The sequence below is a fragment of the Giraffa tippelskirchi genome, chromosome 5 (assembly GCF_054371585.1).
Source record: "Giraffa tippelskirchi isolate mGirTip1 chromosome 5, T2T-mGirTip1v1.2.pri, whole genome shotgun sequence".
Lineage (NCBI taxonomy): Eukaryota > Metazoa > Chordata > Mammalia > Artiodactyla > Giraffidae > Giraffa > Giraffa tippelskirchi.
The window spans coordinates 156510694-156533412 of record NC_137279.1 but is presented as its reverse complement, the minus strand read 5'-3'; the positions used below and the strand labels follow the sequence as shown (position 1 = coordinate 156533412).

Here is a 22719-nt window from a genome sequence, read left to right as displayed (position 1 = left end):
CACCCAGTTTGAATGACACTACACCAAGAATTGTTCTGAGTTTTATCAGGACAGGGGCAGCCAAAACTCCTACTCTTTGTAGATCAGCTCCAAGGAACAATATTGATTCAAAAACAGCCTACATTACCGTCTACACAGTATTTGCACACTTTCTATTTCTTTTGGTGCTGAAAGTCCTACGAGGCTGCTGTACCTGGAATTATGTGTGAAGAAAATGAGGTTCGGAGAGGGTAAGTGACTTATCTAGGATTATCACACATTCTGAGCAGTGGCCAAGTTTGGACACTGCACATCTTTTTGACTCATGTCCTAAGCTCCATTTCCTACATTAATGAGTTTGTACACAATGCTTATACTGCATTTTCACACACAGGATTTCCTTCAAGCTATTGAAAATATCTTACAGGCATAGCAGATACTATCCTCACTTAAAATCATAAGGTCACCACCTTATCTCTTAGTGTCACTAAGAGATTAAGTTCTTTATTCAGAGTTCTATGGTTGTACCATTGATAAATGTGATATTGACATGACATCTGGTTTTTACTGCCAATGCAGAAACACAGTCATAGGTTCTATACAATTCACAGCTAGCAAAGGATGATTCTGTTACATTCAATGACACTCTTACCAAAGCAAGAAGAAAAGTCTATTATTGATAGAGTGACAGATTTCATTCTTCCCTTTATGCTATACATTGTGCTAAAGTAGGAATAAGAGGTTCAGGAAGGGTCCCAACACTGATGAAGAGACATTATTCCTGCCCTCAAGGAGGTAACAGTCAAGTAGAAAGTAGACTTAAACGTTTTAGGAAAAAAACTCAGCCTAAAGGGTTCTACAGAACTTTCACTTCCTGCTAGGAAATATAATAAACTAGAATATTCCATTCAGGTGACAATCAATATTTTGCAGCACCCGCTGTGTGCCAAGCACTGTAGTAGAGCCCAGAGGTATAATGGTCACTAAGACTGACCCTGTACTGGAGAGTAGACTGTTTAAGCTTTGGGGATGCGTGGTGTTGAATGAAAGTAATTTCTAAAGAGGGAGACTTCTTACCACCCAGAATCTCTGCCACTGGTCCCAGTTTTACCAATAGACAAGGTAATTCTTTAGGGAACTAACAATACAAAAACATTAAAGAGAATCATTGGGAAAGAATGTGATATTGAAAAAATACTCCAGTGGTCATCATGAGAGAAAATAGAGCTTTGTGTAACTTACTGGCATTCCTTCCTCACTCCCTCCTTCCGTTCCTTCTTTTCTTCCTTCCTCCCTCCCTCCCATTCATTCATTCATTCATCCATTCTATGATGGGGTGGGATGGGCAAGGACTATGTTGTCTTTGGGGGCTTTTGACATCCAAGGTCTTACTCTGGCCTTCAAGCAGATATAACTCAGACCAGAGATAACCCTACAGATCTCTCACATGGACATACTTGAAACATGTTTCCATCTGCTACCACTAAATAATATCTCTGAATGGCATTTAGAATTCGGGCAGCAATGAGCAAATTGTTAGTGCCTTTGAGCTGGGCAGGGCCAAAGACTCAGAAGGCTTTGTAAAATTTTAAGCACGGAAAGTAATTATTATAAGCACTTACTAATCACTTGTAGGTTTGAGAAATATTATACCAAGACACCTAGTTCCCTTCTGTTATGGGATCATAATCATTACAGACCTGCATTCTATAGGTTGCCCTGGGATTGAGAAGAGAGATCAAGCCAGTTGCCATGAACTCTAGAGCTTAAAGTGACTCTCAGCTGCAAAATGATCATGTTTAAAATCTTCCCGTGTGTGCAGGGACTGCTCTGGCAATACAGTGGTTAAGACTCCACATTCCACTGCAGGGGGCACAGGTTTGATACCTGGTCGGGGAACTAAGATCCCACATGCTGTGAAGCCTGGCCAAAATTTTTTTTTAAAAAGTCTTCCTGTGTTTTTCTTTTGCCCTCAGGATAAAATACAGACTCCTTTCCTTGATTTAGAAAGCCATTCCTAATTTGCTGTGTCCTCTGTCACTCTAGCCTCTTCTGGCCCTAACGCCCCTCCCTAATCTCTCTCTACACTAATCCTGAACTGAGACTCTTAGTGCTTTCTTACTCAATGCTGTCTGCATGTTCTGTTATTCACCCCTGGAATATTCTCACTCCTGCTTTTCCCCCTTCAGCTCTGTTTAGACCTCACTTTCTCTGGGAAGCCACGATGAGGTCCCCATTACAAAGTCACATGCCCCCTTGGTTCTCCCCAGGCTCCCATTGGAGCCATGTCCCCTCCACTGGGGACTGTCTGTCCATTGTCCATCTGGACAACATCCACAAACAGTTAAGTATTTGTGGAATGAGTGAATGACTGAGCAAGTAGAACTGGAATCAGTGGGTAAATCATTCTAATGTCCAAAATCATGAAGGCAGCTCACTCTCCTCCTATGCCCATTCTAAAAGCCAGCCATTCTTTTCCTATCCATATTGTGTATTCTAATCAGATTTTTGTGGGTGTAAATACATGGTAATCTGGGAAGAGAAACTACTAGCGGCAAGTACTACCCCCTCCATTTGACACTGAGGAAAGTGAAGGTAAGAGACAGCAAGTAACTTCCCCCAGGTCACACACTCTATCAGGTGTCGAGCTGGGATTTGAATCCAAATCTGTCTAACTTCAAATCACCTCAAGGACAGACAGCTAGTGAGTATCACAGCTGGGATTAGAACTCAGATCTTCTGATTCCTGTTCTCTTTATTCTATATGATTCCTGCCTGAAAAACAGAATAGCTAATAAGGGTTATTTTTGTTTTTGATTTCTAAGTTGGTTGTTGTTGTTATTGCTCGTTCATTCAGTTGTGTCCGACTTTTGTGACCCCATGGACCTTAGCACGCCAGGCTTCCCTGCCCTTCACCATATCCCAGAGCTTGCTCAAACTCCTGTCCATCGAGTCAGTGATGCCATCCAACCATCTCGTCCTCTGTCATCTCCTTCTCCTCCTGCCCTCAATCTTTCCTAGCATTAGGTTCTTTCCGAATGTGTTGACCCTTTGCATCATGTGGCCAAAGTATTGGAGCTTCAGCCTCAGCATCAGTCCCTCCAATGAATATTCAGGATTGTTTTCCTTTAGGATTGACTGATTTGATCTCTAAGTTGATACTCAATATATTAATAGTTCAAGGATATCTTATGGAAAATCACATGGTACTCATTGGCTACATATGCCTTCATCTCCTTGTGAAAGTTAAGCTCCCTTATTTTACCAGATGACAAATGAAGGCAAATAAATTTAGCACTCTCACAAGCTCTTCAGAAGGCTTATACATCTTGGAAACAGAATACAACAAAGCATTGGAGGGGGCCAAGAGTAGATAACAATATGCTAGGAGAAATGGGATAAAGACCTTTAACTTGAAACCATTAAAAAAAAATTTATATATATATATACTTTCACACCATAATTTTGTAAGTCCAGGTAATTTCTGAGTTTCTGATCCAAATCCTTTTCTCCAAAATGCGTGCTAAGAAACTCAGAGGAGGGAAAAAAGAAAATAAAGGACAGTGATGCCATTCAGAAACTTGTTCCAAATCCTTGTCTCTTTCTTCTGTCAGAAATCCTCTGTTGTTAGTCCCTGGCATTCCCTAGAGATTTCCTTCACAGCAGCATTCTTGTGTTTTTACTAAATTCCTGTAAGAGAAGGTTTTGTTTTTAAGAGCCAGACTCAAGAAAGCAATCAGTGTAAAAATACATTTGGTAGTGATTTTTATCAGTGCTGCCATCTGACAGGATTTGAGGATGCTTCCATTTCTGCATGGATAATAGCTTTGTTATCTGCTGAGATCTACAAGAGCTCTACAACTCAGGAAATCTGTGTCTTGGCCCCTTGCTCCAAACTTAGCTCATGCATTACCCTAAACTTGGGTTTACAGGAAGAAAATTACTTTAGTGTTAATCCAGTTGACTTGAAAGTAAATTTTCACACATGTCTCAAGAACACGCAGGAACATGGGTCCCCAACATGCTGGCCACTGTCTCCTGGTCTCTTTCAAAGCATTAGGAAGATGTTCTGTAAGCTGGTGATGCTCTCAATGCCATGGCAACATGTCTGTGGCCCTACAATGACACACTGCAGGGTGGACCTGGGAGTGGGTAAGAGATAATACCTTTAGGCTATTCATTTTACATTTCTGTGCCTCCATCTATAAAACATTGGTGACAAATGAGGTGCCACATAGAAGGGCAAATTCTTTGAACCCAATAATAGAAAACCTGTGGACTAAAAACGTATAATTAAAAGTAACAAAATCTTCCTATGTTATTTTTGTTTCCTTGTTACCATGTGTTAGATCTGGGTTCCTTTTTCACAACTAACAGGCCAGTCAATGGTTTTTAACCATCAGGCCAGTGATGGTTTTTAAGACTTTTTTACAGTGGTTTACCCAAAACTCATCAATAGAAAGTCCTTATGTTTCCAAACCCTGGTCAGCTTGGCAACAACAGTCCCAGAAAATGGTGTTGTTTACATGATGTGCCTTCCCAAGAATTCTACCCCAGATGCTCGGGTTCCATCACAAAGCAGTGGATGTCCTGCATGAATAGGGGCTTGGCAGTGGGCTAGAGGCCCGATCTGTGACTTCTCCATTCAGAGGCCATGAGCTTTTTTAAAAAAAAGCTTTTTTTTCCCCTTTTTGGCCACACCTCAGGGGATGTGTGGAGAACGCAATGGCAACCCACTCCAGTACTTTTGCCTGGAGAATCCCATGGACGGAGGAGCCTGGTGGGCTGCAGTCCATGGGGTCGCGAAGAGTCGGACACCACTGAGCGACTTTACTTTCACTTTTCACTTTCATGCATTGGAGAAGGAAATGGCAACCCACTCCAGCGTTCTTGCCTGGAGAATCCCAGGGATGGCGGAGCCTGGTAGGCTGCCGTCTATGGGGTCCTACAGAGTTGGACACGACTTACGCGACTTAGCAGCAGCAGCAGCAGGGGATGTGGGATCTTAGTTCCCTGACCAGGAATTGAACCCATGCCCCCTGCAGTGAAAGCACAAAATCTTAACCACTGGTCTGCCGGGGAAGTCCCAAAGCGATGAACTTTTGAGAAATGGGTCTTTCTTGGTAGATTCAGTTCAGATCAGTCTCTCAGTCATGTCTGACTCTTTGCGACCCCATGAACCACAGCACACCAGGCCTCCCTGTCCATCACCAACTTCCAGAGTCCATCCAAACCCATGTTCATTGAGTCGGTGATACCATCCAACCATCTCATCCTCTATCGTCCCCTTCTCCTCCTGCCCTCAATCTTTCCCAGCATCAGGGTCTTTTCCAATGAGTCAGCTCTTCGCATCAGGTGGCCAAAGTATTGGAATTTCAGCTTCAACATCAGTCGTTCCAATGAACACCCAGGACTGATCTCCTTTAGGATGGGCTGGTTGGATCTCCTTGCAGTCCAAGGGACTCTCAAGAGTCTTCTCCAACACTGTAGTTCAAAAGCATCAATTCTAAGGTGCTCAGCTTTCTTTATAGTCCAACTCTCACATCCATACATGACTACTGGAAAAACCATAGCCTTGACTAGATGGACCTTTGTTGACAAAGTAATGTCTCTGCTTTTTAATATGCTATCTAGGTTGGTCATAACTTTTCTTCCAAGGAGTAAGCGTCTTTTAATTTCATGGCTGCAGTCACCATCTGGTCTTCCTGACCTGTTGCTTCCTGACCCGCATACAGGTTTCTCAAGAGACAGGTCAGATGGTCTGGTATTCCCATCTCTTTCAGAATTTTCCACTGTTTATTGTGATCCATGCAGTCAAAGGCTTTGGCATAGTCAATAAAGCAGAAATAGATGTTTTTCTGGAACTCTCTTGCTTTTTCAATGATCCAGCAGATGTTGGCAGTTTGATCTCTGATTCCTCTGCCTTTTCTAAAACCAGCTTGAACATCTGGAAGTTCACGGTTCACGTATTGCTGAAGCCTGGCTTGGAGAATTTTGGCATTACTTTACTAGCGTGTGAGATGAGTGCAATTGTGCAGTAGTTTGAGCATTCTTTGGCATTGTCTTTCTTTGAGATTGGAATGAAAACTGACCTTTTCCAGTCCTGTGGCCACTGCTGAGTTTTCCAAATTTGCTGGCATATTAAGTGCAGCACTTTCACAGCATCATCTTTTAGGATTTGAAATAGTTCAACTGGAATTTCATCACCCACATCCACTAGCTTTATTTGTAGTGATGCTTCCTAAGACCCTCTTGACTTCACATTCTAAGATGTCTGAAATAGGGACAATAATACATTGGTGAGTGATCACACCATCGTGATTATCTGGGTCATGAAGATCTTTTTTGTACAGTTCTGTGTATTCTTGCCACCTCTTCTTAATATCTTCTGCTTCTCTTAGGTCCATATCATTTCTGTCCTTTATTGAGCCCATCTTTGCATGAAATGTTCCCTTGCTGGCCTAGTATTAATAACTTACATGGTTACCAGCACATAATAAGCCTCTGCTAAATGTTTAGTGGATGAAAGAATGCATAATTTAATGAGACAATTGTCAAGTTTCATAGATTTTATCTCCCAGATTGCTCCTAAGTATGCTGGCTTCTTCCCTTTTCCTAAAGCCCCCTTGCTTACTCTGCTATAGCATCTTATGTTTCTCTTTTTTCTGGTGAATATTTTTTACCCTACATTGTGTTATAGTTATTCATATAAACATATTTTCTTTTCAAGAATGTACATACTCTAAGGGCAGAAATTATGTTTTATTCATTTGAATCCGCCAAATAGCCTGACAATGTACTTTTCACGAAGAAACACTTAATATTTTCTGAAAGAATGAATCTGTTAGTAAAAGTGGATCTAGCACTTTGCAGTTGACAGAGGGCTTTCACATATACCTTTTTGAAATTCCACAGTATGCTAAAAGGTAGGTGGTTGAGTCACCAGCCCCATTTTACAGATGAAGAAGTTAAAAGGTCAGTGTGGTAATACTAGGGCTTCCCAGGTGGTGCTAGTGGTAAAGAACCTGCCTGTGTACTGCTCTAGGATCTTACCTAGATCCTAGGTAAGGATGTTGGAAGTCTCCAAGCTGGTTCTGTGATTTTTAAATTGGAAGACAGATCAACCCCTTATCATGACTTTCTCCTCCATATCCTCAGGAAATATGAGGGACAAAGGAAAGAGAAGTTTGAAGGGAAAGCTTGCACTGGGGACAATTACACATGTGTCCGGCTTGGTACCTGGGATGTAACACCCAAGTTCCATATGTCTTTTAAGAACCCCTATTTATAAAGCTCCTAAGAGTACACTTCGGAGGAGACCCAAGTACAAGTTATCCTAGGGAGTTCCAGGATTTAATCTCTAATAAGACAAGCATGAAGCTAAAACTATCCAAGGATTTCTCTTTTGAAATTAGACAGATCTGGATTGGAGATCCAGCCTGAACATTTAACAAATTTCTCCTCATCCTTACCCTCCTCCATTCATCTATAAAATAAAGATAGTAACAGTCTGACTCATGGGAACACATGCAGATTCAAAGGGGGAAATTTCAAGGTGCTTGGCATAGCTCCTGGCATGGGGAACCCAATCTGTCCTCTTTCTCTTCCCCTGAAATTGCATATCTGTGTCTTTAGGAACCTGGCGGGCTACAGTCCATGGGGTCGCAGAGTTGAACATGACTGAGCAACTGAGCATGCATGCCTTTAATTCTTTCTACATGTAAGACCCTGACTCATGAACTTGGGCCCAACATGAGTCTCACCTACTGAAAGGAGAGAGAAGAAAAGCTCAAACTAAGGACTGAAACATAAGATAGTGCTAGGAAATGTCAGCTGCTTCTTGCTCATTTGTCACCATGTTTTAGCAGCTTGAGGCCATCCTCAACTTGTAAATGACTAACACAAAGCTGAGTCAGACCAGCAGAGTTCTTCAATAGGCCATTGGATACTCCCTATGAAATGCTGAGAAGCAAAAGGAGAGAGAGTGGTTTCCAGAAGGGTGACTGAAGAGGGGAGGGGCCTAGCCATTGAGAGCAAATGTGCCCCTGGCAGGTGTGAACACAAAGCTGGCTTCCTTGGAAGGTTAGTACGGAAAGAAAGCCTGGCCCCATGGCCTTGCAGCTCCTTTAAAGAAAAGGTGAGAGAGACAAGCTTAGGTAGACATTTCTGCTGTACAATAGGGGCCGGGGCTATCAACAGTGCTGACAGATCAACTGAGAAGTGGTTTAAGGTGGCATTAACAAGATTGGCACGTTGCCTTTTCTGATTGACAAGATTCAAATGGGCATCAACTGCCTTTCAGTCCCACTGAGAAGTGGTGAACGATGAGAGGATCAGAGTGTCAGCCCTGGGAATTCCTGGCAGGGACCATGAACCATCTTTATCTTGATCCATCTCCTCTCTTCATGAGTAAGACATCATTGGAAAGGTGATAAACTCTCCATTTACAGGAACATTTCAGCAAAAAAACAAAAAGAAATTTTAGAAAGAATTGTTTGCCTTTTATTTTGTTACAGTCCAACTTTCGTTGAGTAGGGGTAAATTAAGCAAAAATAAAATGGTTGAGAATTTTTTTTTAAGAAAAGTAATTTTAAGTAATGTACGGTTTCATATCTGGAATTTTGCTCCACTACTTACTAGGTGAATGAAAGTGAAAAGTGAAAGTGAAGTCGCTCAGTCGTGTCCGACTCTTTGCGACCCCGTGGACTGTAGCCTACCAGGCTCCTCCGTCCATGGGATTCTCCAGGCAAGAATACTGGAGTGGGTTGCCATTTCCTTCTCCAGGGAATCTTCCCGACCCAGGGATCGAACCCGGGTCTCCTGCATTGGAGGCAGACGCTTTAACCTCTGAGCCACCAGGGAAGTTACTAGGTGAATAGTCTCGTTTGATTCATCTATGCATGCACGCAAGCTAAGTCGCTTCAGTCACGTCTGACTCTGAGACCCCATGGACCATAGCCCGCCAGGCTTCTCTGTCCATGCGAGTCTCCAGGCAAGAATACTGTAGTGAGTTGCCATGCCCTCTGCCAGGGCATCTTCACAACCCAGAGATTACTCATTTATATGAGGGATAAATAGAACTGACCTCTTAGGGTTGTAGTGATAATTAGAAGAGATAGAACATAATCTCTTAACAAAGTATATTACTTGATATTAATAAATGTTGGCTGATTTTAATAATATTGCTTTTGTTTTCTGCTTTGGCTCTCTCTCTGTTCCTACCCTGATGCACGCATCAAGGGTAAGTGGCTTTCTAAACAAGGTTGGTATCATGCACTTAGGTATCATGTGGGCCTGGCTGTGAGCTTGGCCAAACAGCTTCATTTCTCTAAGCCTCAGTTTCCTGTCTATTAAATGAGAGTAGTAATACCTGCCTCTTGCGATTGTTATATGGTGAGAAGAAGATCGTCTTTCTAAAGTGCTGAGCTGTCCACGTGCCTACAAGTGGTTGACGTTACGATGTTTATAACAAGGACTCTCAAGGCGCTATAAAGTACTAAATCATCAAAGAAAGCATCTCTTCATTCATTCAACATTTATTTCTTACATACTTATTCTATGCCAGACACAAAGTTTGGCACTGAGGACACAGATTTACAATGTGTTGAGACAAATAGGGAGTTTCTTGTGAACTCTCGGCCACTAAGGAAACGAGGCGATCCCATTCGCCCTGTACTTTCAAGTTAATCCACGCTCTTCTGCAGAATCTTCACATTCCAGCTGCGGGATGGCTGGGTTTCATATCTCCTCAGATCAAAAAGTGTTTCTATGAATATTTAACTGGCTGCATCAAACTTGAAAGGATAGTGCAGCCATTTTGTGTCACAATTTTTTAAATGTTATGCCTGGTGGATCTGCACATGGTAGATATAAAAGCGGTTTCAAAGAGGGCAGCTTTACTACTTGGGCTTTTAGATTGCCAGGCTGCATTTTTGAGAAAGCCACATGAAAGAATGCCGTTTTTTCTTTTATGAGTATTACCTTGGAGAGTATAGCTCTTTCACAAAAGCAGTATGTCATTATGAGCACTGTCATCAATTGGTTTTACTGATACTGTGACGGTCGTTTTGACTAACATATGAATCAACCTCTTACATGACAAACATTTACAAATAAACTATCTGCTCGCCACGTGTATGTCCCCCAACCAAGTAACACGAGTGTATTTATATTTGTGTGTTTAAAATCCAAGGGCATTTTAAATGTAAGATATAAAGAAAAAGTAAGATCTACTCTTCCTTTTCATGCCAATCTTCACAGTAAGAAGAATACTTGGCCACCACTCAGGATCTGGCCTCTGGCCTCTGTTCTGCCACGACTTTTAGAGGAAGCTCAAGTTGCACCTCCTCTAGGAAGTCTTCCCTGACCACCCAGCCTCCTGTGGCATTTTCCTGCACTAAATCTATTACACCTAGGTTCTGTACTATATGATTTAACACACTTGTCTCTCTAGTTGTTTCAACATTTGATATCTTATCTGTCTAGAAAGATTACATGCTCCCTGAGAGTAGAGGCCATGTCTTTTGAACTCTCTGAGATAAAGGACAGTGCTGGAAAGTAAATATTCTCCTCACCTGACACCTGATTAACTAAGAAGATGAGTGATTCATCAGTGATGTTAAATTATATTCTGCTAAACATATTTGGCAGAGAATAGAAGGAGATGGTAGAATGGAGTTTGGGCTCAGAGGAAACTGAATGAAGAGGAAAGGACATTATATTTGACATCAACCGACTTGGTATCAAGTCCCCATCTTTCCAATTAATAGCCAAGGATCATACAGAAGCTACTCAATCTCTTCAGTCTCATATTCCTCATCTTTAAAATATCCACCTCATACAGTGACTTTGAGGATCAAATGAGAGGATGTATGGAAAATGCTTTGGAAATAGGATCCACTTTGCAATGTTATATTTAAATTCAATTTAAAATTTGGTTTGGATTTTAAAAATAGATAATTTTCTGTCCTCAAACCAATGAGGAAGGGAAGAAATGATAAAAATCACATTTTCCAAAATTATAGAGGAAAGTCAAATCTCCCTCATCTTTGCCCTTTTCTCACACCAAGTCATCCACTGCATCCATTGATTAGTTTGGTACATTCACAAAGGGTTTTGTAGCTCACAAAAGCATTTTCATATGCCTTGTCATACAAAAATCCTGTGATCCAGACCATGGGTGGTGAGGAGGAAGGCGGTTTGGGCAAGGCTTCCCATTTCATTAATAAGCAAAGTGAGACTCCAAGAGACTTACAAAATGCCCCCACATCACTAGAGGAGGCTCAAAGGTTTGCCTTCCTCCATCTGGTCCTCTTTGCACAATATCACCTAGGCTCTGCTGTGCACAAATCCTTTCCAAGGCTTTTCCAATCATCAGCATGTTTAGATCTGTGTCCTAGCTGGAGAGATTGGTTCCCTAGCATTTTTCTTCATAAAAATGATTAAAACATTCAAGGTAAAATTCCATCCAATTTAATATTGCATAGTGAATAAACATCATGCTCCTGTGCTTTCTGTATTGGTAAAACATGGTTAAGAATTAGCTGGAGCTGAGACTTCCCTGGTGGTCTGGTGACTAAGACTCCTTGCTCCCTGTGCAGGGGTCCAGGTTCAATTCCCGGTATCAAGCAGCTAGATGCCACATGCTGCAACTATGATCCAGAGTAGCCAAATAAATAAATATTTAAAAAAAAATAATTAGCTGAAACTGATTCTAGCTCTCGTCTGATGCTTGCTGGATCAGAGAAACATTGAGAAGCCTCTTTGAACCTCAGATAATTTGGGCTAACAATACCCAGCTCCCAGCACTTTGCAGGGAGAGTGAGCATCAAACACTTCTCCCCTATGTGACTCTGGGCAGAAAGCTGCTGGTATTTCAATGGCTCTCAACTCTGTGAAGTAAGGACAGATTTATGTGTGAGCAACACATGAAGGTGCAGCATCTGGACCCGTAAATGCTGTTGTGCCTTGACAGTGTTAATGAAACACTTCATCGTGCGTCAGCCAGCAGCACCTTGACAGGCCATCACTGGCTGAGGTAACCCGAGGGCCAGTGTGAAAAGAACATTTCACCCAGGATGCACCAAGATGCCTTGTTTTTCTTCCTTCCTGAAGAACTGCTTCAATTAATGTTTTCATGCATAGTCCTGACCCCTTAGCCTCCAGGTAGAACATTGTACGTGTATGAAGGGAATTTTGACTTTTATTGTGTGCATTCAATGAGAAAGTGGTTCTCCTTTTATTGCCTTTCCCAGCCCTCTCCCTGTTGGCATAACTTTTCCGTGAGGCAGTGAAGGAAAGGTGATTCATACCCCTGTAGTCATGCTTTTTGGTTTTTTTAATCCTTCTTCCTAATTCTGAACAGCTTCTTAAAAGGGGTGGCTGGGGGCCTGGGGTCTATCGTCCATGAGTTGGCCTAAATCCACGGCACGTGTGTTAGAGGTGAAACCATGGTGTGAGGTGTGGGGAATGGTATCCTGACTCTAGAGATTAAGTGGATGGCTGAAACGGCTCAGTAGTTATTCAAAGGCCGCTCGGCTGCTGAAAGGAAGAGCTAGGATGTGAACCTGGTTCGTCTGACTCCAAAGCCCTTGCCCTTGGATATGATGGCATTCAAGTTTTTTGAATACAGCTTTCTTTAGCAAGGGCCTTCTAGAAGCAAACACTTTGAATTTAGAGGCAAACCTTCCGTGGGGGAAGTTTATGTATTGTAGTGGTCTAGTTGGGAAAGGGTGTTTTTTGAGGGGCTTCCCAGGTAGCGCTAGTGGTAAAGAACGCTCCTGCCAATGCAGGTAGGCATAAGAGACAGGTGTGATCCCTGGGTTGGGAAGATCCCCTGGAGGAGGACATGGCAACCCGCTCGGATATTTTTGCCTGAAGAATCCATGGACAGAGGAGCCTGGCAGGCTGCAGTCCATAGGGCCGCACATGTGGGACACAACTGAAGTGACTTAGCATTCACACACGTGTGTTTTTTGAGAGGCAACAAGCCTTTGGTCCTTCTCAACTGCTCTCCAACGAGGCAGGTGTATATTCTGCATACATGTAGGGGCCTCCTTTCCTGGGTCTTAAAAGAGTCAACTGAATAATCATGATAATTCTTGATAAATCCTAAGACCGAAAGAACAGGACTTTCCCCTGCGACTAGGACCCTGGAAAGCTGGGAGGCAGCGACACGGTGGAGTCAGAAGGCTTAGGGGAGATCTGGTGGGAGGATCATGAGAAGTACCTAGTGGGAGAGTAAAGTAGCACCATTAGGCAGAAGTACCATGTGAGCCACAGACACCAACCACATGTGTAATTTTAAATTTTCTAGGAGCCGCATTTTAAAAAGTAAGAACAGTGAAATGAATTTTAATGTTTACATTTTAATGTATTATTTTAGAAATATGTTTTATTTAACCCAGTAGAGCTAAAATATTATCATTCAACATGTAATTAATATAAAAATATTAATGCGTTATTTTACATGTATTTTTTGTATTAAGTCTTTGAAACCCAGAGTGTATTTTACACGTCTCAGGTGCCAGCGGCTAGTGACAATTGTTTTGGAGCGGGGGGGTGGGGGTGGGCGTCTAACAGCAACACAGACATTGCAGCCTCTCCCACCTGCCAGCCCTTACTCTCTCCCACCCCTGATTTATTTTTCTGCATACAAGTAATCACTGGACAAACTGTATTTCCTTTCTTTGTCTATAGTGTATCTCTCAGTATTAGTTAGTATACAGTCTAGGTTGGTGTAATAAATGAGAAAAAAGAAAGGAAGTAAGGAAGAAAGGTGGATAAAGATACAGTGGCTTAGACAAGACAGAAATTGATTTCTCCTCAGTCCCAAGGAGGCTGCTCAGAGCTGGAAGGGGAGCTCTGTTCCCCACACTCACCCTGAGGCCCTATATTGCCCCTCTGCCCACCCAAACCTGTGGCATCCATCTTGTCCTAGATGGCTTCCTCAGCATCTTCACAGTCACATGCCAGTCAGGAGCACATTCTTTCTTTTCTTTTGTAAAGACTCAACCCTCTCCTCCTTCTTTCTTCACCCCTCCCTTCCTCCCGCTCCCTCCCTTCCTTCCCTGCCTTCTTTCCTTCTGTGCTCACCCCCTGCCCCTGTGCCTCTTCTTTCTTTCTTCAGAGCCTGGTGCAGAGCGAGTACCTTTCACCTCTGCTCACATCCCTCCGGCCAGAGCGTAGTCTCACGCCACCTCTAGCTGAGGTCTCCTGCTCGGTGAGCCAGTGGCCAGCTGGCATGGCAGCTCTACTGCTAAAGGAGGGACGAGCCCCCAGTCTCCCCAACTGGAGAGCAAGCTCCATGAGGGCAGGGGGTGGGAGAGGTTTTGTTTGCTGTTGTAGCTGCAGCAGTGACGTACAAAGGGTAGGACAGTGGGATCACCTCCCCGATGGAGAGGAATATTGTATGTCATTGTTTGAATCACAAGCACAGTGTGGCAATAACAGCAGACTAATTGAGAGTTGGTTTTATGATTGTTTTAAAATTCTCCACAGACCCTAAACCCTGTGTTGGCTGCACCAGGCAGACTGCTCCCCTGCCCTGTGCTTGGTTCACCCCTGAGCCCTGATACCTAGAATAGTTGTGGGCACATAGCAGACACTGGGTGTCTGTGGAGTGAACGAACAGAACTACTGCTGCCTCCTCTCCTGCCATTTCCTCCCTGCCAGGTAGTAGTCCGTATGACATCAACCGCAGTTGGCTCCTCTTTAAATCGTGGGCTCCTTGAGCGCTAGAACCTACATCTTCTGTCACACCCCGGCCAGCCAGGTGCTCAGCTGATGCTGGTTGGGTGAATAACGTTCACTGAAGGCTGCTTTCCTGGGCATCCCGTAGCCTGCACTTAGCTGCTCTCGAGCAGGGCTTTTCTATCCGATCCTCTTCTTTCTGTCAGAACAGCAGAAGATAAGCCTAGAAAGAGAGACAGGCTCCCATGTGTGAGACAACTTATGCACCTGGTTAAGGAATTTGCACTTTATCCTAAAAGCAGCAGGGGACCATCAACACAGTCTAACTGGGTGGATCTTTCATTGGAGATGAGATTTAGTGATGTGAGGAAGAAGGGAAAAGAGGGAACTAGTTGGCCTTTACTTCTCAGACCTCTGACTTCATTTCTGAGGGCACTGGCAATTCCTGGTTATCTTCAGCCACTTCAGAGATCATCATTCATTTACCACCTCAGTCCAAATATTCCTCAGTATTCCTCCTCTGCTCTCCAATTTGATGAGTACAATCTTTGACTCATTCATCTATGTGTCTGCCCATCCTCAGCAGCCCTGTACTGGATACCTTGAGGAGATATGCTCCTTTAAGGTCTGGGCTCTGTCCACTGCTGGACCCTCAGGTGTGGGAACGGTGCCTGGTGCCTGGTAGGCTGTCAATAAACATGTTCTCTGACTGAGCACCATGTGCCAGGACAGTGGAAATGAGGCAATGAGGAGGGAAGATGAAGAACACACGTGTCTAAGAAAGGATGCAGAGTGTCCTTGATGAGTCTGAAGAATGTTGTCATGTTCCCTCAAGTCTTCTCCTCCTCAGGCTCCCCTGTTGTCTAGCCCCTTCAGCCACTGGTCTTATGACATCATTTTAGTTCTGTTCACCAATAGGGTACCGTAGCTTCCTATGAATGATAGTGGATGTAGAGCTCTTTTGAACTCTGGTGTTCAGAGTAAAGCCTGATACTCTAAGTGAACTGAGAGCAGTAGAGAGGAAAGCAAGATGGCACCTCCCTCATTTCAGAGAGCGCACTCCTAATCCTGAGTGCCCTTACCATCAATCAGCTGTCTTGGTAGCTACCTTCCCTCCCTCTCTGACCAGTGAAATAGACCATCAACCAATACACCATCCCCACATACACCATATGAACCAATACAACACCACCTTCCTCAGCATCTCTCCTCACATTTCTCCCTACAGGTTTATTAAGAAGGAAGAGCTCACCCAAATAAAACACATTATAAACATGGTTCTTAGGCTGTTGCTATGTCTCTGCAGATATTCTAAGCACACAATTCAGTGGCTATAATTAAAGACCAGAGAGGCATTCGATACTTCTCTTGAGGGGCTCTACACCTCCTTGTACTATTGTGGATTTTCTTGATTTTATTTACTGCGATATTCAGAGGATTTGGTTTTCCTCTGTTGGATTTAGGACATTATTATACTTGGAATTTATAAAAGAATACTGTACCTGGCATGACATGAAACCGACTTAAAAATACAAATTTGCCACTTAACTATGTGATCTTGAACAAGTAGTTCAGTCACTGAAAACCTCAGTCTCCTCATCTAATAAGAATAATGATACCAACAGTAGAATAGACAGAGAAGATGCATAAAATATGCAAATGGTTTACATAACTAATACAAATGTTTTACAAGCATGTGAGCACATGAAAAGGATGTTTAACTTCACTATGGATAAAAATGAGATATGATCTTAAAAGGTGATAATACCTAGTAGGTACCTTAGCAGGTACTTGTTAGCAGCAAGTGCAGAGAAATAGACCCTGTCCTACACTGATGGTAGAAATAATCATTAGAACTACTGCTGATTATTCATCATCATAGCTGAGAGACAGTGCAGCTTGGAGCCTATAGAGTCTAAGAGCATATATCAGGAACTAGGAACCTGAATTCAAGGCTACCTGCATCATTTACTATCCCTTCCTCCCTTTCCTCATCTTTAAAATAAGGAATCAAATGACCTCAAGATGATAGAAGACTATTTGAAAATATATGTAAAAAGGCCAAAAGATCTGCGTACCTTAGATCTAGAAAATAATTCCACTCATTGTTTTTAGCCTAGAGAAATAATCATAGATGTGTATAAAGATTCATACACAAGGATATTCACCTCAACATTTTTGTAAATAACAAAAAGTTGGACACAACCGAAATGTTTCACTGCAACCACTAAAAGCCATATTTTAGAAGAATAATGATGAGGAAAATACATATTCCATTCAAAAGAAGAAATTTTGTCTCATATAATTCCACGTTTTAAAAAGAATTCATTTCTGTGTTTATATGTATGCATAAAAATATTTGTTAAGAGTGATTTTCTGTGGGTCCTGGATGTCTGGTTATTTTAATTTTCTTCTTTGTGCTTCTATTTTTCAAAATTTCCACAATAACCTTTGCTTTTTCAAATTAAGAGTACCCTTACATATCTTACAAGAATGTGCTAAGACTCTAAAGTTACTCTCTGTGTTGAAAGGTCATATGAATGTAGTTCCTTGTCGTCAGATGTGATATTGATCTCCTATTTTGCATTTCTTTCACATTCCCTTTTTGTCCCCTCCCCTGCCCTTTTCTCTCCCTCCCTCTCTCTGCCAAACCCTTTCCTTTCCTTCCCTCTCACTCTCTCCCTTCTCTTAGGCTCTCCTTGGTTCCTCTTCCTGTCCCCTAGGCATTGCTCCACTGCCTCTAGGGGTAAGAGTCAAACCCTTGCTGACCCTGATCTGAAGCTCAGTTGATCCAAACTGAGCAAGAAGTGAACAAGTTTCTTGCATTTCCTTTTAGACCTCTAGTAGCCCTGACACACATCCTGGACTAATTGAGACTGTGCTAATTGAGACGGTCCCTCAGTTCAGAGTTGAGCTCTTGTCATCTAGCCCTGAATTACCAACTTCTCAAATACCGCTGGGAAGGTGGGGATGGGGCCACTTGTTCCCTCTCCATCCCAAATGCTGGATGCCCCTGCCTTCCGAAACGACTCGAAAATAGCTTTGTCAAACAAAGCATGAACACTAGGAGTTTCCTGACATTTTCATAACTACGAGCATATGATTTGCAGTTCATATTGAATAACGATGTAAGAAATCTGCCAAGAAAACTCCAAACACTATTTCCAGCGCTGGTTCATAACCAGTTACAGCTGCTCCACCGCAGAATAGGAGCACAATAGACTACCAGGTTCCGTGGTTCACCCGCTTACAAAGTTTGTATTGAGTTACTGGGAGTCATGCTAATGGAGGAGTCACTCTCCTGGAAAGCATTTAAGATGAATAAAGCTGAGGGTTTAATGTACTAATGAAAAAATTTGTCAATATTTAAATCAAACGTGTGAACACTAAGTGTTTTTACATACATTTGCCGCAGAGGCTTCAAGGTAGTCTTTGGCCTTCCAGACACGAATAAAGGAGATAGATACCCTGTTAAACTTTCGAATGATGACAAAGAAAAACATGGAGTAATTGCTTCACTCAAATCCTGCCAGGAAATTAATTGCCTAAGAGATGTATTTTATGCAGTGTCCAAAAAACTGCAGTCTACAGGAGTGGCTTGCTTTCACTAGGAGAAAACATATGTCACCTCTCACCAAAGATGTTTATGTCTTCTCACAAACCTGTCTTTTTTCAGCCTAAAGACATTCCAACTGGAAATGACTACAAAGCCAGGAGTCGATAGGTTAGGGGTGTTTAGTAATGCTTAAAATAATACCCTCATGGAGTCAGATATGATGCTGTCCTGCAAGTCCTGTGGAGCAGCAACCTGGATCTCTGGCACTTGGGCGCCTTTTTGTTTCTGCTTAGAGAAAACAAGGTGGAAGGGAGTGGGGAGTGCAGAGGCTGCCTTTGACCTGCCAGCTCTGAAGCTCACAAATCTGGGGTGGCGGGACTCTGGAGGAGTTGACTAAGAGCACTTAAGAAATAGGGATGAAACCTGCCTTGGTCCACTTTTGGGCTTGTGTTCCAAGGAGGGCTTGCTGAAGGCTGCTGGCGTTACAGGCTGAAGGAAGTCTGTGCAGCCACAGCTAGAAAGCATAGCGTGCAATTCCATAAACATTTATTGGGTGCCTTTGGCAAACCAGGTTAAATGGACTGGGCTCTGCTAGGAATGAGGTTGGGGATCTCCCTCAAAGACCACAAAGAAAAATAAGAACAGCCACTGCACTTCAAGAACATTCTGCCTGGTAGAGGAACACACAGCTCAAAACAAAGAATCATAGTCTAATGATAAATGCAGGAGGTGGGAGAGAGCAGATCTTCTCATGGACTAATCTAGGGGGTTCAGGAAAGCATCTTAAAAGAGCTAAGCCTGAACTAGAACTGGAACGATGAAGGACAGTGAGCCAGGTGGAGAAAGGTAAGCATGCATTTCTTGGAAGGAAATAGCCAAGGTGTGAATGTCACTTATAGTGTGGTATGTTCAGAAAGTAGGTTATTGTTGTTACGCTCAGTCACTAAGTTGTGTCCAACTCTTTGAGATCCCATGAACTGTAGCCTGCCAGGCTCCTCTGTTCATGGGATTTTCCAGGCAAGAATACTAGAGTGGGTTGCCATTTCTTCCTCCAGGGGATCTTCCTGACCCAGGGATTGAACCCGAGCCTCCTGCATCTCCTACCTTGGCAGGCAGATTCTTTACTGCTAAGCCACCTGGGAAGCCCCTTCAGAAATTACAAGCTGTTCTTCATTACCAGGGCCTGGAGCTTGAGGAGGGCAATGACAGGAGATGGACTAGAGAGGTGAATAGACTGGACATTCAGGGGTCTTATGACCTCTATTAATGTGCTATTAACACATTAATGGACTGTCACCAGGGAAATTTATGCAGTGGAGAGTGACTGTAGTTGTAAGAAAGTGATGATCTGATCTAGCTATCAGGTAGCTCATTCTGCAATGGTGTGAAAGATCAATTTACAGGGTCAAGAATGGAGGTCAAGAGACACATTAGAAGGTTACTGCAATCGTCTTGATGGGACATGATGAGAGCTTAGACTAGAATAACCTTAAAAGTTTAGAATTGGAAGGAGCATATCAGATGGCTCAACTTCTATATTATACAGATAGAATAACTTAGGACAAAAGAGGGTGAGTGACCTCTCCAAGGTTACATAGAAATAAAGCTTGTTGGCAGCCAAATCAGGACCAAGGACCCTGGTCTTCTGATTTCCAGCCCGGTGACTTTTCCACTCAGCTGTGCCAAGATCAGTCCCAGCAACCTGCTTGTTAGGTAATACCCTAAAGAAACTTGAAACTTACTTGGCCAGCATTTTTCCAGTCAACTTCTAGGAAGTGAGAACACTCCTTGCTGAATAGAGAGACCCTGTGTCAAGCCAGACTGTCTGGGAGGAATCTTTTGTTCATCTTCCTCCTCTCTGATATCTCCCTCAACTTTGCCACCTTCTTCTCCTCCAGAAAACCAACTGCTGTTTACAAAATTCTCTCCCTACTGCTAAGTCCAAGAAGCATACACACAGCTGAACACCTTTTCCTGAGCTTGTTTTCTCAATACGTTTCTCAACGAATGGCTATCTCATTGCTAAGCACTGGGACAATTTGGAGGACACGTGGTTCAATAAAATCAAGATTGACTCTTTCCATCTGAACTCCTTCCTCGTCTGTATACATATAACCATCTTACATAGCAGCATATCTGTGCAAATACTGCTTGGAGTTTCTTTTTCATTAAACCATGCGTGTACATATTTTCATATATTTGTGTTAGCTTTGTAGTATTTCTTATAGTGGAAACAGCAGGAAATTTAGAGTGAAGCCTAAGGCTTTAGGCAAGAAACTTACTTAATCTCTGAACCTTGGTTTCTTCAACTAGAAAATACTGCCAACTTGACAGTTTCTGGCACATGGTTCCTGCACAGAAAGCATCCATCCTGCCTTCCTGCCTTTTTGCTGGCTGTTTCTGGTTTGGGGCAATATACTATTTTCATAAACACCTGGCTATGGTTACAAATGATACTCATAGCTTTAAGTCAAAGGTCATGCTTCTTTTTTTAATTCACTTCAATGATGAGAATATTGTTGAAGAAAGAGTACAATCTTGATAACTTGTGAAGGTAAGTGAAAGAAAGGAGAAAGAGAAGAGGGAACCATTTTAACTTGAAAACTAAATTAGCTAAGAAGTTTGTGGGTGTCTAATCTCACTAATCGGAGGAGGCAATGACACCCCACTCCAGTACTCTTGCCTGGAAAATCCCATGGATGAAGGAGCCTGGTAGGCTACAGTCCACAGGGTTGCTAAGAGTCGGGCGACTGAGCGACTTCACTTTCACTTTTCCCTTTCATGCACTGGAGAAGGAAATGGCAACCCACTCCAGTATTCTTGCCTGGAGAATCCCAGGGATGGCGGAGCCTAGTGGGCTGCCGTCTATAGGGTCGCACAGAGTTGGACACGACTGAAGCAACTTAGCAGCAGCAGCAGCAGCAGCAGCAATCTCATTAACATTGAAGTAGCCAGTATTGTATACCTGAGGATAGCGTGTGGTTGATGAAAATTGCCAGCCAAAGGGAGGACACAGATTTCCATTTTAGATGCCATTTGGCAGCTTCATGGAGGGTGGGTTTGGAAGAGCAAAAGATTAGAGGCTGGTCTCCCAGTTAGGGGAGTCATCAGCTGAGGGGTGGTGGGTGCCTGAGCCTAGAGGGTGGATCAAATCCAGGTCTCCTGCATTGCAGGTGGATTCTTTACCAGCTGAGCCACAGGGAAGCCCAAGAATACTGGAGTAGGTAGCCTATCCCTTCTCCAGCAGATCTTCCCAACCCAGAAGTTGAACTGGGGTCTCCTGCATTGCAGGCAGATTCTTTACCAACTGAGCTATCAGAGAAGCCCTCTGGAGGGAGGAGAGGAGTCAAATTTAAGAAGTACTTTGGAAGCCAATTTAGTTTTCCAGTTAAACTGTTGCTCCTCTTAAAGGATGCCCATTTTTCCCTTCCTTCCGTTCTTTGTGTCTTCCACTCAGCAGAACTAAGTGCATGGGGAGGTTGAGTGGCTGGGGTGGGGAAATGGAGAAACTGTAAATTTCAGGTTGCGAGATGAACTCAGGTTCCTCTCAGTTGCCACCACACAGAAGTTAAAGTATTTTTTAAAAGTGGGGAAAAAAAAAAAGTGGGAGAGATTTAATTCACTCATTAAACTTGTCTGTATCTATTGTGTTGACACTGTCAACAGCTTGACACTCAGTGCTGTTCTAGGCAATGAGGACATACAAGTGACCAGACCACAGCTGCTGTTCCCAGGAAGTGTTTATATAAACAATTAAATGTATCAGTACAGAATCTGTCTGATGATACTAAATGTAATAGGTAATAATCAGATGAGGGCCAGAGGACGGTGGTGGGCATGAGGTCAGAGAAGCAATAGGGGCAGCAGAAAACTATGTAAGGACATTGTAAGGACTCCTGTGTGTCCTTAGCATGCAAAGGGAAATCTTTGGAGGAGTTTGAGCTGGGGAGGGACATACACTGACTTAGGTCCTACAAGGATCCCTCCAGCTGCTGAGAGGGAGACTGAGAACAGACTGGGGAGGGTGGCTAAGAGCGGGAGTAGGAAGCCCAGCTGTGAATATACTGGAAAAAAATTCATGCAGAGATAATGGTGGCCTGAACCAGAGGGTAGCAGTAAAGGTAGGTTTGGGATAGGTTTTGAAGGAGAAGGTGGAAGCATGGGCTGATGGTTTGGAGATGGTTGTGAGAGAATGTAAAATCAAGGAGAAAGTCATAATTTTTGCTGTGGGTAGCTGGAGGAAGGAATTGTTATTTCCTGGGGAGGAGGAAGAGTTCCAGAATGGTCTTGGGGGGAAATAAAGGTTTCAATTTTAGACATGTTGAATTTGAGTTCCTTTTAGATACTCAAGGGGAGATAGGGAGGCTGAAGTTCAGAGAGTTATCTCAGCTGGAGATAAGAGTGTGGGAGTCCTCAGTACAGAAATGGCCATTTCAAGCTTGGGCGATGGAAGGTGGGCAGAGAGAGAGAGTATGAGGAAGAGGTCCGAGTGC

The 22719-nt window shown here is 43.1% G+C and overlaps 1 protein-coding gene and 1 non-coding gene across 3 annotated transcripts in view; one reads left to right on the top strand and one right to left on the bottom strand.

The window, feature by feature from the left end:
- Positions 1-22719, top strand: part of ROR1 (receptor tyrosine kinase like orphan receptor 1) — a 450818-nt gene that overhangs the window by 376741 nt on the left and 51358 nt on the right. The gene's annotated exons all lie outside the window — the stretch shown is intronic.
- On the bottom strand, positions 8770-8841 carry TRNAW-CCA (transfer RNA tryptophan (anticodon CCA)). Its single transcript has one exon. It is a non-coding gene; the product is annotated as a tRNA-Trp (tRNA).